The sequence below is a fragment of the Apodemus sylvaticus genome, chromosome 5 (genome assembly GCF_947179515.1).
Source record: "Apodemus sylvaticus chromosome 5, mApoSyl1.1, whole genome shotgun sequence".
NCBI lineage: Eukaryota > Metazoa > Chordata > Mammalia > Rodentia > Muridae > Apodemus > Apodemus sylvaticus.
Genome location: NC_067476.1, coordinates 53,375,121 through 53,391,007, shown reverse-complemented (window position 1 = coordinate 53,391,007; position 15,887 = coordinate 53,375,121). Strand labels below are relative to the sequence as shown.

Genomic DNA, 15,887 nt, shown 5'->3' with positions numbered 1-15,887 from the left:
TCCCATCTGTGTTGTCTGGAAATCAGGAGTTCAGTTCACAGGTCAGCAGCGGCAGCTCTATCCACTCACAAACACTTCATGGATACACCAGCAGTCCAGTTCGGTGTTTAGCAGCACTGGCATAACCTAGCAGAAACAGCCAGGCCTCAACCTCAGCACGTGTCAACAGGAGGGACCCGGAGAAACACCAGGAGAAGTTCTTGGCTGTCCCTCTGTCAGGGAAACAAAGATCAGCAAAGACATGAGACCCACAAGCCATACACAGCTAGCTCTGTAAGCAAGCCTGGCTCTGGCTCTTTCGCTGTCTGTGGAGTCCTATTTACAGCCTCCAAACATCACGTGTCCTTCATGGTCCTGCCTCAGCATGTGCACCTGTCTCAGCTGACACGGCTCTGCCAATCAGCCTGAGTCCTCAGAAGCCGAAAGAAACTGCAGCACGCCACTAGAAGTTTTTTTGGTGCATTTCTCTCTATGGAGTCCTGACAAATACAACTCAACTGTACAATATAAGGCGTACCAATACACACGTGTCATCGGCAAACACTCTTTCATCACATGTCCTTTCACGTACTTGCTTTAGCAGAACATCTTCTCTCCTGTGTCTGCTTCAGCTAAACATTCCTTCATGAGTCTGCTTTAGTCTTTCACCTGGGTCCACTTCAGGAAAATACTCCTTCACGTGTTTGCCCAACAAAACACTATCTAACTGACTTTCCAAAGAACCCTTAAAGTTTCCACTTCACTACAGAGCTACGATGTATATTTTCTAGTGCCATTGTACCTGGAGGTACATAATGCCAGCCTGTCCCATGGTGGGTGACGCGGTCTATAGCCCTGAGATGGTGGAACTACACGTTTTGTGTCCTTCTTCCTTCAGTGTGAGTTGGTCTTGTTCTGGAGAGTAGAGAAACTGAAGCGTTATAGAATATTGGGCATAACTGCCCTACTCACAACAGCTAGGAAAGGATACCCGGCTAGATGTCCATCAGCTGATCAGTGGATAATAGAAACGTGGTGCACATAAACAAGTGAGTTTATTTGGTTGCAAATAAAAATAAAATCTGCAAGAAAATGGGTAGAACTTGGACATTTTATACGGAGTAAGCTATAAAAATTAAGATAAAGATAAATATTATTGTGTGTTCTCTCTTCTTTGAAGATCCTTGCTTCAGAGTTTTAAACGTGTGTTTGACTGGAGTGCCTGTAGAGTCCAGGAAGTTAGAAAGGGTGGGAGAATGATGCCTTAAGGGAAAATGGAAAGTGTGAAATTAAATATGTCATATGAAACTAGAGGGAAGAAAACTAGGTTAACTGAAACAAGGATCAATGAGAAAAGGCCATTTAGAGACCTACTATTTTAAAGGTAGTTTAAAATGTACAACTAAATTTAAAACAGAAGAAGAGGAAGAGAAAGAAGTAGTAGTGGAAGGAGGAGAAGGAGGAGGAGGAGGAGGAGGAGGAGGAGGAGGAGGAGGAGACGACGAAGAAGAAGACTTTTTTTTTTTAAAAAAAGAGTTTTATTTTATTTATATGAGTACACTGTTGCTGTCTTCAGACACACCAGAAGAGGGCATGAGATCCTATTACAGATAGTTGTGAGCTACCATGTGGTTACTGGGAATTGAATTCAGAACCTCTGGACAAGCAGCCAGTGCTATTAACCGCTGAGCCATCATCTCTCCAGCCCTAGAAGAAGAAGAAGGGTTAAAGAGAGGGATTCTACGTGGGTACAGGATGCTGCTCCCAGAAGCTATAGGCAACTAAATAAAAATCCTAGTGTTAGCTGTGGAATCCTCCTTATTCATTGGGAGGCTTCAGGGACGCCCGAAGCAGTACAAGCACAGGCCATTTCCACTGTTTTGGCTTTGCCAACCGTGATTAGATGATAAGACTGTTGGTACCGGGATCTGAGACCTGTGACGTCATATAGACGACAATCAGGACAGTGTAACTATAGGCCTGTCGCCAAGGCAACAGCCGCCATATACCCAGAATTCAATGGCCCACCTTTACCTGTAATTTATGCCATCACCCGTATATAATTGGGTAGCATTTCTCGCCCTCTCTCTTTTTCTTCCTTCTTCCCACCCGCTACCCTTTTCCCCATCTTAAATAAAGCCCCATGTGGAACTGTTTGGCCTGGTGTATCTCATTGCAGCCCACATGTCCACCGCATCCCAGAGGCCCAGGCGGCGGGCAGACAAGTGGCCTGTGCTGCGGCCTAGACAGACGACCTGCATGGAAAAACCAACAAAGACCCCATTGCAAGGCCAGGCAGTGGTGGCGCACGCCTGTAATCCCAGCACTTGGGAGGCAGAGGCAAGCAGATTTCTGAGGTTGAGGCCAGTGTGGTCTACAAAGTGAGCTCCAGGACAGCCAGGGCTACACAGAGAAATCCTGTCTCAAAAAAACAAGAAAAAAAAAAGAAAGAAAGAAAGAAAGAGAGAGAGAGAGAGAGAGAGAGAGAGAGAGAGAGAGAGAGAGAGAGAAAGAAAGAAAGAAAGAAAGAAAGAAAGAAAGAAAGAAAGAAAGAAAGAAAGAAAGAAAGAAAGAAAGAAAGAAAGAAAGACCCTATTGCAAGACAACCATGGATACAGAGCATAAAAGAAATTAAATTGTAACTGAGCTCGAAAGTTCCTCTCTGCTGGATAATCAGGATGTCCCTGCCGCTGGTGCACAGTAGGCACACCCTAGTTAGCAGGTTCCTGTGGCAGCCCTCTAGGGTCACCCTGGGTAAGACTATTGCTACCCTGCCCCCAGCAGCCTGAGGGCAGCTTCCCGCTCAGTCCCCATGTGACTGCTTTCCTGATCTCCATTATTATTGTCGGTGTTATTTGTGATGCTGGGGACAGAACCTAGCTTTACAGTATTCTATCTCTAAGCAGCACCTCTGTCCTGACACAGCTTTGGTGTTTGATATCCTGTTCGCCCCACGGCTGGTTAGGGAGGCCCCTCCCACCTGACCTCTGTAGCGGGCCCTATTTCCTGACTCACCTTGTACTTTTCCTGTGACCAGCCATTTCTCCCAGGCTTAACAGGAAACTCTCAGAGGTTTGCTCATTGCCACTTGGATGTCATAGCTTACACCACCCTTTAAGTGCATAGAAAGAGGAGATGCATTTCATAAAAGTAAATAAAAATAAATAAGTAAAATAAGTAAGTAAAAGTCAGAAGGTGCTTTTTCATAGAGGCTTCCTCCAGTTCAAATCCCATTTGTGGCTTCCTCCCTGACCCTCCCGTTCCATATTTGACGTCTTCGCTCTACAGTGACAACCTTGCTTCCTGAACATATTTAATCTTCCAATCTAGCCTGTAGTTACCCCAATCATTTTCAGAATTATGACTCCAATATTATTCCCCAATCAACACCTTCTAAGAACATTCAAGCTGGGCGTGGTAGCGCAGGCCTTTAATCCCGAGGCTGGGAGGCAGAGGCAGGTAGATCTCTGAGTTCGAGGCCAGACTGGTCTACAGAGAGTTCCAGTTCAGCCAGAGCCACACAGAGAAACCCTGCCTTGAAAACAAAACTAAACATCCAAACCCCAAGCATTCAGAACACCGTATTTCTGTTCATTCTGAGCACATATCTCACAAAGGGTGTGACATCAGAGCATTTCGTTCTTGGGTTAGAGGGCTCTGCTGTTCTGGGTGGTTTCATAATCAATTTCATATCGATTCATAAGTTAGATCCCTTATTTTTCTATTTTCACTTAGTTTTATGGTTTTTGTTTTCTTTTACATTTTAAATAATCTAGAATACAGGGGATGAAGACATGACTCAGAAGTTAACAGCTCTTGTTGAGAATGTGAGTTCAATTCCCAGCACTCACGTCAAGTGGCTCACAACTGCCTGTAACTGTGGATCCCATGGTTCAGATCCTATACATGTGGTCTCCATGGGCCATGGACATGGCTATCTCGTGATAATATCTGCACGCAGTATATACATGTATACTGAATTAAAAATTAACATAATGAATCTTTTTGTTAAGTCTATAAGAGAATAATTTCAAATATAGAAAACTTTTATATTTTATATAAATTTAAAGGTGTCCTCATTAACCTTCCTTATAGCCTCGGTCCTTCCTCCCACCTGGGTCCCTACCAATCTCTGCATGCAACCAACTTCATTAGGTTTTTCTTTATTCCTTTATGTTTTTTTAAACTAGTTTATATTTATTGTACAAAGAAGTCGGTTTTATAGTGATACTGAGTTTTAGTTTATTTTTCCTGTATATATTTTATTTATATAAAAATAATATGCTACATCTGCCTTAATTACTTGCATTTTCCTTGACTTGCTCTGTCCTACAAGTGCCCCTTCCAGCTGTGGGGCTCTTCACTACAGGAACATCTCATCAGTTACTTCAAGGAGACCGAGCACTAAGTTGCTTGCAATACTTTGTTGTGACGAATGGTGAGCTGTGAATGACCTTGACGGTCTACTACTTTGTGGACACACACTTGCAGAGGTAGTTCCTTGAGTTAGGATTGCTGGGTCAAAGGTAAACACATAGTGGCTTTACTAAGTATTCCCAAGTTCCCTCCACAGAGATTGTACCATTTCTCTTTCCTGCTCATGAAGAGAAGGACGCCTCTCTTTCTACAGTGTGCATCATCAAATTTCTGATGTGTGGTCAGGTCAGAAATGCTATGCTAGTGTGGTTCTTCCAGGCCTTACGGCGGAGTACGAGGAAGCTGACACATTTCCATACGTTCCTGGTCTATTTAAAAAACAATTTTTATGCGCACATGTAAATTGTCTATGCCTTTTGCCCGATTTTCCATCAAGTTGTGACATTTTCTTCAATATTTAAATGTTCTTCACACTCCTAATATCACAGGAAACCCCTGTGCCCAGCAATTTTTTTTTGGGGGTTTTTTGTTTGTTTGTTTGTTTGTTTTTTCGAGACAGGGTTTCTCTGTATAGCCCTGGCTGTCCTGGAACTCACTCTGTAGACCAGGCTGGCCTTGAACTCAGAAATCCGCCTGCCTCTGCCTCCCAGAGTGCTGGGATTACAGGTGTGCGCCACCACTGCCCAGCTATCGTTTTTTTTTTTTTTTTTTTTGAAGAATTTTCTCACATCCTTTAATTCCCCTCTTCATTTCTGAATTTGAATTCAGATGATGTTGAATTTATTAATATTTTTCTTTTACTGCCTTTCAATGTTTTCTCATGTGAAAACATTTATTTGACAATTAGGCTGGGCTTTGACTGGGTTTCTGCACCTTGTGACACTCAATTGCCTTCCCTCGACCCTTCCTATTTGTGTTGCCCGGACGCTCTAAGACCCTGGGGTCCAAACCATCGCCCTGCCTCAGTCTTCAGAGGTGTGTATCCCCATAGTCAACGAACGGTCTCCCTTTGTGAGGCACAGTAACGAGACATATTTTTTAACCTTCTGCCAGGCAGGTGATGGGCCCAACTGGCATAGTTGGTTTTTCAACTCACTCACTTCTCAGAGGAAGTGAGTCTAGATTGGGGAGCTTAGCGGTCATTAGGGAGGATGTGCCCCATGTCACCCCTGTAATCTGGACCAACAGGTGTCCAAAATGCCCGGATTCACACACGGACTTTGAGCCATGAACTTCCCCCACGCCCAGGATATAAATAAATTCAAGCGTCCCCTAACATTTGTGTGGTTTCACGTTTCACATCGGGACTCCTGGTCCATTTGGAGATCATCCTGGTGAACGACAAGACCTATGGGCTCCTTTTCCCAGGCAAGGTGACCCCGTGGAACTGTGGGGAAGTGAGTCCATCCTTACGGTGCAGGCCACTAGGTGGCGGTCCTTCAGGTTCGTTTCTGCAGAAGTTTGACAAGAAACCTAAGTCTTCAAAAGATAGAGGAAATGACTCTAGGTGTAACTGACCGAGAGAGGACGTCCTTCTGGAACGTTCCCCTCGTCGTCGTCACAGCCTTAGGTTCTGGAGGCAAGTTCCGGGTGTCTCTTTCCACATTGGAAAGTATTTGCCCCGACACCTTCATTCCCACCGGAGGGCCACAAGGGCCACAGTGTGTACGGAGACTGCTCTGCAGGGATGTCGCCAGGCCCGGAGGTAAATAGAGAAGATAAAGAGGAGTAATGATGCTGACCGGATGCTGACCGCCCTGACTCGAACTTCGGAGGAGCCTGGGGCTGGGAATCACAAGATGTAGGCTTCCCTTCCAGGTCAGCTTCCATTGCAGCTGGTCCAGTTACGGCAGGCACCGGCCTGGCCACCTGCCCTGTAGTTTCCCCACATATAAAACGGGGCAGAGTCTGCCCTGGCTGAGTGCGAAGCGTGTGGAAGGGATAAGTTGATCCGTGTAAGAGGCACTGTGCAAGCGTGTTTACCATCATCAGGGTATGTTTTGTCCTGTATATGTGTGTCTTTCTTGAATATCATATATATATATATATATATATATATATATATATATATATATATATATATATATCCTTTTTTTTTTTTTTGCTTTTGGTTGGTTGGTTGGTTGTGGGTTTTCTTGGTTTGGTTTGGTTTGGTTTGGTTTTTCGAGACAGGGTTTCTCTGTATAGCCCCGGCTGTTCTGGAACTCACTCTGTAGACCAGCCTCTACCTCCCAAGTGCTGGGATTAAAGGCGTGTGCCACCACCGCCCGGCTTCTCCTCTGGATTTCTAAGGAGCTTCTCACATCTCTATACTTGAGTCTGATGCAGAGATGAGTGTTGTCCACTGATTAGGAGAGCCAAGACTCTGGTGACTCTGAGAAAGATGTTAATTCTAAGAATAGCAGGAGAAGACACAGGAGGGACTCAGCTGTCCCAGGAGAGGAAGTGGACATGAGTGAGGCTGGTTGCAGGCCGGAGCAGGGTAAATCTGAGCGTTAGGATGGTCTGGTTGAGGGAACAAGGTGTTGTACTGATACGAGCATGATAGTCAAGCAGCAGCCCTAAGGCAATGGGGAACAGACAGAGGGACAGGTAGGAGACAAAGTTTTACTGGAACACATTTGAAAACGAAGGCACCAAGGAAGAGAAGAGTCAGGAATCCTTGTGTGGCATTTCTAACCAGAACATATAGATCTGTACATACCATGTGCATCCATTCCTAAGTATGAGATGGGCTCTTTGTGTGAGATGTAGCTGTGGACTCTGGAATTACTATCATGGTTCAAAGGCTGTTTCCACTCAGATGGGAGGGGCCCAGGCTGTGTGGGCAAAAACCGAGTTAGACGACATTCAAAAAGTTCATTTTTTTTTCCATGCTGATAACTGCTCTTGGAAAATGATGAGGGCTGTGGAAATCTGTGACCAGGAAAGATGTTTCTAAGGTCATCAATTCCACCTGAGACCTCAATGAAGAAAAGGGACTAATCAAAGAAGATCCTGACCAAACATTCCAGTTGAATAAAAGAGCTTCAGCAAATGGCTCTGGGGTAGGAAGATCTTGGTACACTTCAAGAGCAGAAAGAGGGGCGCTGTGGCACGGCCAAGAGATTTGTCCGTCTAGGTGGCATTCTGACTGTCTGCCCCTGGAGTTCTTGGGCTTTGGAACTTGTCTTTGGTTTCTAGATATCCTGGGTCCTGCCCATGTCACCTAGGGTTTGAGAAGGAAGTAGTGTCACAGCTAATGTGCAGAAACAGAACCGGGAGAAGCTCTGGGACCAGCCGGCTCCTTTTCACACTTTGACCCACGAACCGCTTCGGCGATCCGCCGTGTGAACATCGCACAGGTAGCATTCCATGTACATCTGAGGAGGGTTGGCCAGGCGGGTGAACGTCCACAAGGGCTCTCTCCTAGGGCAGCTCTTTTTGAGTTAGCCTGTTTTCTCAAAAGGTTGTTTGTTTTTCATAACAGGGTAGAGGTGCAAAATTGGCCTTGGCCGGGCAGTGGTGATGCACACCTTTGATCCCAGCACTTGGGAGGTAGAGGCAGGCAGATTTCTGAGTTCGAGGTCAGCCTGGTCAACAGAGTGAGTTCCAGGACAGCCAAGGCTACACAGAGAAAACCTGTCTCCAAAAAACCAAATCCAAAAAAACCAAAACAAATAAAAATAAAAAACAAAAGACCTGAGCTCTCCCCTGAAGCTGATGGGCTTTTGAAGGAAACAGCAATACTGGTGTGAGGAGAAGATAGGCAGCAGCTGGAGAGAGCTTTCTAAAGATGGCTCGGGACCAGCCTCCCTCAGAACAGAATTAGGATGCTAGCTGATCTTAAGGAGCCTTGGGCAAAAAAGAGTATGACTGTCCCAACTATGATGAGCTTAGTCCTTGGAAGAGTTGAAATGATGCTATTTAAAGGTGATGTGGTGGCCTTTTGCCTTATGAAGCAGTCATGTGTTTGATAATTGCCCAAGCTTCATCTGGGGGACTGTGATGTAACTTCATGGGAAGGCGGCAAACCCAAGTAAGATGAAGATCTTGACTTTGGCAAGAAAGCAAGTGCTGCCAACAGTTGATGGTGTCGCTTTTCTTTTCCATCAAAAGCCATTGCCAACTGGCTGGGTGGGGGGTTCGTACGGACTTGTTCATACCTCAGAAGAACTGTCTCAGCTGTCCAGGCGGCTGCATAGGTTCTTAGCAAAGACACAGTGGGGACACTGTATGTCACTGTCATTAAGAATATTTTAATTGGCCAGGTGGTTGTGGCACACACCTTTAATCCCAGCACCTGGGAGGCAGAGGCAGTCAGATTTCTGAATTCGAGGCCAGCCTCATCTACAGAGTGAGTTCCAGGACAGCCAGGGCTACACAGAGAAACCCTGTCTTGAAAAAACAAACAAACAAACAAAACAAGCAAAAGGTTTTAATTGGGGCCTGAAGAGATGGCTCTTCCAGAGGACTGGGGTTCAACTTCCAGCACCCACGTGGCAGCTCACAACTATAAGATCTGACACCGTCACAGAGACATGCATGCAGGCAAGACACCAATGCACATAAGATAAAAATAAATAATTATTTTTTAAGATGAATATTTAAATTTTGGACTAGAGTGATGGTTCAGTGGTTAAGAACACTGGCTACTCTTCCAGGGAACTCACGTTCAAATGCTAGCACCCAATGGCATCTCACAGCTGTCTGTGACTCCAGTTCCAGGGGATCTGATAGCCCCGCTCTCACAGAAAGACACATAGGCAAAACTCACCAATGCACACAAAATAAAAAACAAATCTTTAAAAAAAACGAATGTTTAAATTTAATGCCAGGTGCCTAAATTCTACCTTTGGGGGCTACAGAGTGGTTGCAAGCACCTGTTGTTCTTGCAAAGGAACTGGGTTCAACCAGTTTCTAGCACCCACCAAATGTCTCACAACCACCCACAACTCCAGAGCATCTGACACTCTCTTCCGACCTCCTCTAACACCAGGTCCACTTGTGGCACACATACATACAACATATGCATGCAACACAGTAAAACACACAGTGTAAATAAAACTGAAAAAAAGGTTTTAAAAATTCTACTTCTCAAGATTGCTTCATTTTGTACTGTATGCTGTCTCAGCAGAAAAAAAAGTGCTCTCCTGAAATGTGTCGATTCTATTTTTAAAAAGGTTCAGTGACCTATTTCTGTAATTCTCATAGACACTAAGTGAACATTGGGGTCTATTTAGGCTCAGTTCTGCCATTCACTGAAAAGTGACTCCTGCCAGCTGTCACCTAGAGAGGTACCATGTTACTTCGAAACAGGGAAGTGTTAACAGCAGACTTTGGATTGGATTGCCTGGCAAGCCTGTAGGAGAGCAAACACACTTCAGCCAAAATAGACGTTGCTTAAGAGCCGAACATTTCCTGGACAAAGAACCTAAGATGAGGACTGTTGAAAGAGGAACTACAAGGCATCCTCTAAGACCTGGACAAACAGTCAGTTCCTCTGTAATCCAGGAAATGACAAATGTTTTTTTTTGGGGGGGGGGGGGAGGGTTCAAGACAAGGTTTCTCTGTCTAGCCCTGGCTGTCCTGGGACTCACTCTGTAGACCAGGCTGGCCTCAAACTCAGAAATCTGACTGCCTCTGCCTCCCAAGTGCTGGGATTAAAGGCGTGTGCCACTACTACCCGGCTGGAACCGACAATTCTGATAAAGTCATTCGCAAAGCCCACCTGCCTGTGGAAAGGCAGGGTGGTGTGCACCCTTGGGTAGGTTCTGTTGATATCGGTTCTTGAGGTGGGTGCTGTTGACTCAGAAAGGTCCCGTGGGGTTGGAGCTACAGGCAGTTGTGAGACACCCACTATTAGCATTGGAAAAGAATTCAGATTCTCTGCCTGAGCAATACGTGCCCTTAAGAGCTCAATTTTAGTTTCTCTTTAGACAGGCTTTCAAAGAAACTGATGTTGCTTTGGTAAAGATGAGAGTTTTCAGAGAGCGAGCCATGCATGTGAACCTCACCAATGCCTTCTGCTTTAAAGGCAGCTTGGAAAGCCATGCCCTCTGACCGCTGGGTCCCCCACACCCCCAGCAGCCTGCACTTGGTTACCTAATGTCACACTCCACGCCACATTATGCTGGAGCAAACTGCCTACCTGGCTCCCCTCTTTCTTCAAGGTTGACATAACTGTCATTTCTCAAGGAAACAGAGAGATGGGGTACAGAGAATTTGGGCTGGACTTTACAGTTGTTGGTTGGTAAGGCAGGATTGGTGGGCAAGACACTGGGCGGGTACTGGGTGAGCCTGGCATCCTTTTTTTTTTTTAACATTTATTTATTTTATGTATGTGAGTATACTGTCGCTGTCTTCAAATACACCAGAAGAGGACATTAGATCTTATTACAGATGGCTGGGAACCACCATGTTGCTGGGAATTGAACTCAGACCTCTGGAAGAGCAGATGGTGCTCTAACCACTGACCCATCTCTCCAGCCAGAGCCTAGCATCCTTTTACTCTATCATCTGGTCCCAGGCTGAGGTTCTTTCGCGTCTGGAGGGGGAGGGGGGATCCCGACACACTGACCCTCCTCAGGCAGCAGTCTTCATTTCCTTCCAGCTGAGCAACTTGAAAAATATGTTTCTGCTAAACTTTAAAATCTATCTCTTGCCCCTCATAAAACTGACTGCCCTGACCCTGTCCCCACTAGGGACCACCAATCCTGAGCTACTTTGGGCCACAGACAACTTGGTGGGGGGGGGGGTTGTGCAGCTGGAGCAGTGATACCCAGCTTGGGGAAAGAGACGTTGGCAAGGTAGCCTCAGGCGTTCCTGTCACCTTGGAAGAGCTACACTGATTTACCACTGGGTGTTTAAAAGGTCTCCAGGGCCACACTGGTGCCCCCTCAGTCACAGCTCTGTCGTCCCTCCAGCCTCCCCAAGGCATCTCAGCCAGATCTTCTACAGGTCCTCCTCCTTGTCCGGTGGCTTCTTCTCCGTGACTCTGAAAATCTTCGGCATTCCCTAGGACTCGTGTTCCTTCTGCACACCTTTGCCTCCCATCTTCCATCTTCCATCTTCCATCCCATCCCATCTTCCAAACTGAAAGATTCTAAGCAGGGTAGAGTGCCATGACCTGCCTACATCTGCACGATCCTGAGTTAGTCCCTTCATCTCCCTGCTGCACAGAGTTATGTATTATGTGGAGTGGCGGCCATGCCTTCCTGAGGATGGTAGAGAAGGTCTTGTGTTGGCTCTTCAGAAGTCCACGCTGTGTTTGTTTGTCACTACTCACACAACAGTTGTGGGTTATCCTCGGGACCACTTCTCGCTCATCCACTGTCCCCTGGACGCCTTCCCTTAGGGGTTCTTCTGGTACCCTTGAGTTTATAGGCTCATGCCAACTTGTGCTCCATGTGCTTTAACTTTTCCTCCTTCAGTATGTCTTTGGGGACCGGCTCCATTGGCCACCCAGACTCTCCAAGTCACCCTAGAGTCCTCTCTCCATGCAACACCAAATCTATCACCGAGTCCTACCAGGTTCACATCTGAGACATCTCTACATGATCCTCCCTGCGGCCTGACTGACACAAACACAGCCCCAAGCTCAGGCACCTAAGCCTCTAAGCTTCCCAGCAGGACAGCAAACCCAACCAGTTCCCACAGAAACACCTGAAATGGGCTTAGCAGAGACTCAGCTCCAAAGCTCAGGGCAAAGCTGAAATTAGGAGTATCTGTTTCAGAGGCATAACATGTAAATTTCTCTGGTAGCCTTTGTTTGTGTTAGGTTTTTGAGGCAAGTCTCAGTAGTCCATGTTGGCTCAAACTTGCTATGTAGCTAAGGATAGCCTTGAACTCCTGATTCTCCCCCCTCCCAAGTACTGGGACTACAGGCTAGATGACTCTGTCTAGCTGAACACCCTTACTAACTTTGAGTACACAAACATTTAATATTACATTTAATAAAAAGCTGATGCTTAGATTTTTTTTATCTATGATATTAAAAGAAATCATAGTCAATACTTATTATTGTTGATTGTATTTTTTGTTTTTGGTAGCCAAGTAAATATTAAAGGTAAAGCTAGGTGAAGCCTCACGGGATCGGGACTACAACAATGTAAGGTGTGGAACTGGCATGCATTTAATGACTGCTCCAAGCCTGGTAGACGTTGCAAGCCAAGTTAGGTTGGTCTCCTTTCCTGGGCAATGAGTGTCTAGTGAGAGTTCTCAGGTCCACCCCTGGGCTGCTTATTCTGGACCATGACTGTTGCAGTCCTGCCTGGGCTCCCATCCCTGTTTGGAGACAGCTCCTGAGCCTGGAGCTAGGCAGGCCTCCCCACCTACCTCCTAGCCTTAGCCCCACCCCACCTTCTGTCAAATTACTTTCGTCTATGTCCTGGGAGATCTCTGAGGTATCCATGATATAGAGTACCTGGATATCCATGAAAGCAGGAACAGCTGCAAGGTCCCTGCCCAGGGAGCACTTCTTAGGGACATTGGTAGCACTGCAGATGCTCCAGAGCTTGGATCAGTAAAAGAAAGAAATAGCAAGATGGAAGGGAACCATTGGAGAAGAGATAGCGCGTCCGAGGCGCCGGGGCCTGAACCCATGGATGTGATCTCCAATCAAACACCCAGGGAAAAAACTCCAAAAAGCAAAACTCGAGGTTCCTGGGTGCAAACAGTCTGAAGCCCCAGGGATGCAGTGCCGTGTAGGAATCCCCTGTTGCACACATGGGCTCACTATGCAGATCTTCAGTTACTCTCCGGGCCTCCTTGTTAGGCTGGTGACTACACCTACACCAAACAGAAACTCCCAGACTTTCTTCTTCCTAGTCATTATCTCCTCAAATAGAATGTAACAACTATTGATGAAGCAGTTATAGTATATTAGATAAAACTGGTAATTTATAGTATATGGATTTAAAGTATATGGAAACATGTGCTTGGGTTATACGCAAACACCATCTTATAGGTGGGATTCGAAACTCCACAGATTTCGTATCCACTGGAACCAGGCTCTGAGGGAACACTGGACAGGATCAGGAGAAGGGGTGGGGAAGGTGAGGTCAAGGAGGCGCTGACTCCCCTGGGTTAGTGGATACTGGGAAGTACGGAGATGCAGGAGGAGGGGAGGGGCTGGGTAAGAGAAATTAGATGGCAGCAACTGTTACAAATGGGGCGTGGCTAAGAAGAGGAAGTGTGGTCAGCAGGAGAAGCCAGAAGACAGGAAACAATACCACGTGTGGGGAGGGCAGAAGCGTGGAAGGGAGCACGCCTGGCAAAAAGAGGAAGCCAGACATTTGCAGCAGTGTCAGGAAACCCAGGAGAAGGAACCCTCCCCAGGCGTTGTGTGGGGTCACAGGTCACAGATGCACGGGACCCTGTGCCCAGTACTGTGCATGCATTAATGAAGTGAGTCACAGAATGACATTGTGCTCACTCGCTCTACGGATGAGCCAGCTGGCACTCTGACTGGCTGAAGAACTTGCCCATGGTCACACTGGTAGGAAGTAAGGAACAGGGATCCAGACTCTCAAGGGTAGATGGCATCTGAGGGAGAATAAGGCCGGGAAACTGTCCAGGGCAATGGTTAATAGAAACAGGTGATGCTTCTTAGTGGAGACTGAGGTTGGGGGTGATAGCAACGCAAAAGCTGAGGAATGTATGCTTATGTGGGGGGATAAGTATGGGTAGATACACATACACACATACACACACAAATACACACATATATACATATATACACACACATATACATATATACACACACATATACACACACATACACATATACACAAACACACACATACATAAACATATACACTCATACACATACATGCACACACATACAGAAACATACACATATACACACACATACACACACACAAACACACAACTAGATACACAAACATACACACACACAAACACACACATATATACACACAAACACACACATAAATACACACATACACATATACACAAACACACACATATATACACACATACACACACACAAACACACACATATATACACACATACACACACAAACACACACATATATACACACATACACACACAAACACACACACAAACACATATACACACACATATATACAAACACACACATACATACATATACACATTATATATATATATATATGTGTGTGTGTGTGTGTGTGTGTGTGTGTGTGTATATACTTTGTATATACTTTGTACTCAGTATTAAACAACAAAGGTTTTCTTCCCCCCCCCCAATCTACATCCTTTTCCAGAGCCCAGCTGACTGCAGAACTCCCAGGAGAAGAAATCAAAGAGAAAGACTTCTGCCCTCCTGTCTTAGCTACTCTTCCACTGCTGTGAAGAGATGCTATGACTAAGGCAACTTATAAAAAAATGAGGGACTGGAGAGATGGCTCAGCAGTTAAGAGCACTGACTACTCTTCCAAAGATCCTGAGTTCAAATCCCAGCAACCACATGGTAGCTCACAACCATCCGTAACAAGATCTGACGGATCTTGTACTTACATATAATAAATAAATAAATCTTAAAAAAAAAAATAACCAAGTTTATTGGGGTATATAGTCACAGAGCATTAGAGTCCATGAACATAGTGGTCAGGAACATGGCGGCAGGCAGGCAGGCAGGCAGGCAGGCAGACAGGCAGGCAGGCATGGCTCTGGAGCTGTAAGCTGGGAGCTTACATCCTGATCTGCAGGCAGAAGGTAGAAAGAGAGTGAGACTGGGCCGGAGTGGGCTTCTGAAACCTCAAAGTCCACCCCCAGTGACCTCCCACAGCAAGGCCACACCTCCTAATCCTTCCCAAACAGTTCCGCCAAACTGGGAACCAAGCATTTAAACCCAGGCGCATGTGGAGGCCATTCTCACTCCTACACCACAGCTTTCGGAGACCACCCAAAGGCGCCACTCCCTGAGACCTAAAAACTGCTGGAGCAAAGGTGCTTTGCCCAGCTTTACCCCTCCCCTTCCGAGGTGTGTGATTGGCTGACTATACATCCTCCCTGGTGGTCAATAGGCTCCTAACCTGCAACCTTTGCCCCACACTACCTGAGCTCCCGCTCTCTCCATTTCCCTGGCAAGTCTCAGTTACACTCCAACCTGCTTCTACTTCCTGGTTCATCTCGCTGTCAGGGTCCCCCGGGATTACAGACGCCTTCCTGACAGCAGATGTCCTGAGGTGCTTTGCTCTGACCTGTCCCCAGCAGGCTCCCGGTTCATATTCTGCATTAAAGAAAGGGAGTTAAGATTGTGGTATTTGGTCCTCCCTGAGGCAGAAATGGTACTCCAGGCTAGGGAAGATGAGTAGCCCTACCACCACCACCACAGGGAAGAGAAACAGTGCAGCTTCCCAGGTGGGCTAGGCCAGTAGTTGGGTGTTCAGGAGACAGGAAGAAGAGAATTGCGTTGAGCAGTGCCCAGGATAAGCTTATAGTGCCAGGGTAAAGTACAGACTTTCCTCTGTGGGCATTGAGAGAATTGTCGAACAGGTCATCACCCAGTAAAAGTGACACAGTAGGAAGATTAGGCTGGACAAGG

At 46.2% G+C, this 15,887-nt stretch overlaps 1 long non-coding RNA gene across 2 annotated transcripts; it reads left to right on the top strand.

Annotated features, from left to right (window-relative positions):
• Positions 1 to 5,880: 5,880 nt before the first annotated feature.
• On the top strand, positions 5,881 to 14,834 carry LOC127685462 (uncharacterized). Of its 2 annotated transcripts, none has more exons than XR_007977877.1 (3): positions 5,881 to 6,349; positions 7,540 to 7,700; positions 14,605 to 14,834. It is a non-coding gene; the product is annotated as an uncharacterized LOC127685462 (long non-coding RNA). The 2 variants fall into 2 exon arrangements; XR_007977878.1 differs by lacking the exon at positions 14,605 to 14,834 and adding an exon at positions 7,826 to 8,261.
• Positions 14,835 to 15,887: the final 1,053 nt, after the last annotated feature.